Source organism: Gekko japonicus, unplaced genomic scaffold (assembly GCF_001447785.1).
Source record: "Gekko japonicus isolate JY-2015 unplaced genomic scaffold, Gekko_japonicus_V1.1 scaffold495, whole genome shotgun sequence".
NCBI lineage: Eukaryota > Metazoa > Chordata > Lepidosauria > Squamata > Gekkonidae > Gekko > Gekko japonicus.
Window position 1 is genome coordinate 407,628 of NW_015160850.1, and position 2,455 is coordinate 410,082.

Here is a 2,455-nt window from a genome sequence, read left to right on the forward strand (position 1 = left end):
TTTTGTGCATGCGCATAGACGTGACAGCACGTTCTTGATCCATGCACGTGTACAGATTTTTTAAAATGGCGCCCACTCGGGATGGTCTGAAGTCAGACCACCCTGACGGGAGGATTGCACGCTGGTGGAGCGATCAGACGGGTGAAAGTCCGCAGTTGTCCCGCAGGTAACCGAAAAACCCAGATTTTAAGTGCTATCTTTTAAGTACGGCTCCGAAGCGCGGCAAAATGGGATGCCCACGGAAGAGGGACATGTCCCAGATGTTTATGTCTGGACATTACCTTTAGATCCGTGAGGCAATCGTGCCTCGCACGGATCTAAAGAGCGGACTCATTTAAAAACAAGGCCTGGCTGGGGATGGGGGGTGGGGAATCGCAAAGGCCTGCACATTGCAGGATGGGAAGGGACAGAGGAGTTTCTCCAGCTAAACCGGCAGCTGCAGTTTGGGCTCATAGCTGCAGGGCAGCCCCGCTCCGTTCTTGCAGGGCGTTTCCTCAGAGCCAGGAGGCCTTGAGAAAGTGCTCCCGTATGGAGGGAAGTCAGCATTTTGAGGTCACCATCACTTCTCTGGATGAGCATTTCAAAGAGGGGAGCTAGGGCTGCAAACCTCCAGGTTGGGAGGTTGGGAGGGGCTGTGGCTCAGTGGCAGAGCCTCTGCTTGGAATGCGGAAGGTCCCGGGTTCAATCCCCGGCATCTCCACTCATAAGGAGCAGGCAGTAGGTGATGTGGAAGACCTCTGCCTGAAATCCTGGAGAGTCATGGAGAGGGGGCCTGGCTCAGTGGAAGAGCCTCTGCTTGGCCTGCAGAAGGTCCCAGGTCCAATCCCCGGCATCTCCAGTTAAAAGGATCAAGGAGGAGGTGATGTGAAAGACCTCTATATAAGACTCTGGAGAGCAGCTGCCAGTCTGAGTGGGCAATACTGACCTGGAGGGACTAATGGTCTCGATTTCTTAAAAGGCAGCTTTGTGTGTTCAAGGCAGTTGTGGAAGGGGCCGTGGGTCAGTGGCAGAGCCTCTGCTTGGCATGCAGAAGGTCCCAGGTTCAATCCCCGGCATCTCCAGTTAAAAGGACAAGGCCGGAGGTGACGTGAAAGACCTCTGCCTGAGACCCTGGAGAGCTGTAAAGAAGGGCTGTGGCTCAGTGGAAGAGCCTCTGCTTGGCATGCAGAAGGTCCCAGGTTCAATCCCCAGCATCTCCAGGTAAAAGATCTGGCAGTAGGTGATAGGAAAGACCTCAGCCTGGGACCCTGGAGAGCAGCTGCCAGTCTGAGTAGACAATATTGACTTTGAGGGACCAAGAGGTCTGCTCAATAGAAGGCAGTTTCATGTGATCTCCTGGAATCACAAAGTTCCCCTGAAGCCAATGGCTTCATTGGAGGGTAGACTCTGTGGCATTATGGTTCCTCCCCACCAGTGTTCCCTCTAAGCTGAGTTAGTGTGAGCTAGCTCACAGTTTTTCAGCTTCCGGCTCACACATTTTTTGTCTTAGCTCAGGAAGGATGGCTCCAGAGCAAGCTAATTTATACACTAGCCATATTGCTTGCTCACAACGTTAATGCCAGTAGCTCACAAAGTAGAATTTTTGCTCACAAGACCCCACAGCTTAGCGGGAACATTGCTCCCCACCCCAATCTCCAGGCATTTCCCAACCCAGAGATGGCAAAGACTGGTTCAGAAGCCGTTGGCCAGGAGCCAGCCATGGATGTGAGGGTGAGGGTGAATTCTGGCCAGCCGGTCTGTTGTAGAGGTGGAAGCACTGCAGAAAAGAGCAACCCAAATGACCGAGGGCTCAGATTGGGTTGCCACCTTCCAGTTGGGTCCTGGAGATCTCCTGGACTTACAGTTGATCTCCACACTGCGGAAAGCAGTTCCACCTGGAGAAAATGGCTGCTTTGGAGGGTGGACTCCCTGCTGAGGCCCCGCCCCTCCCCAAGCTCCACCCCTCCAGACCTTCAGGAATTTCCTACCCTGGAGTTAGCAACCCCTTGTCTACCCACATGAAACTGCAAATGATGACTGGCTGTTGTCTGCAGGAATGATCTCCTGCACGTTAGGAAACAAGGTCTTATAAAGACAAAATTATTGAGCCAAAAGGAAAAGGTGCAACCAAGGGGAAAAATTTCCTCCCGATTATTTCCTTTTTTTTTGGGGGGGGGGAAATACGCAGGGGTCATTTCCTGCAGGAGTGCACAGGAGCAGAGCTCCGGCAATAAAGAGCCCAGGGGCGGGCACATGCAACAAGCCCCCTGCCCCCCTGCAAACAACTCCCAGCAGCCCTCAGTCCAGTGGTACCTTTAAGACCAAGTTTTATTCAGGTACAAGCTCTCCCTCCTCTGCAAGGACTACGTGTGTCCCCCCCTCCCATAGCTAGCAATCCAAAACATTCCAGTGGAGCCTGAGCAGTGGGTGTTGCCTTCTGACACACTTCCGGTGATGTCAGGGGGTGTGGCATATG

General features: G+C 53.3%; 1 non-coding gene across 1 annotated transcript; it reads left to right on the forward strand.

Moving 5' to 3' along the window:
• Nucleotides 1–628: 628 nt before the first annotated feature.
• Nucleotides 629–700, forward strand: TRNAS-GGA. Its single transcript has one exon. It is a non-coding gene; the product is annotated as a tRNA-Ser (tRNA).
• The last annotated feature ends 1,755 nt before the right edge of the window (nucleotides 701–2,455 follow it).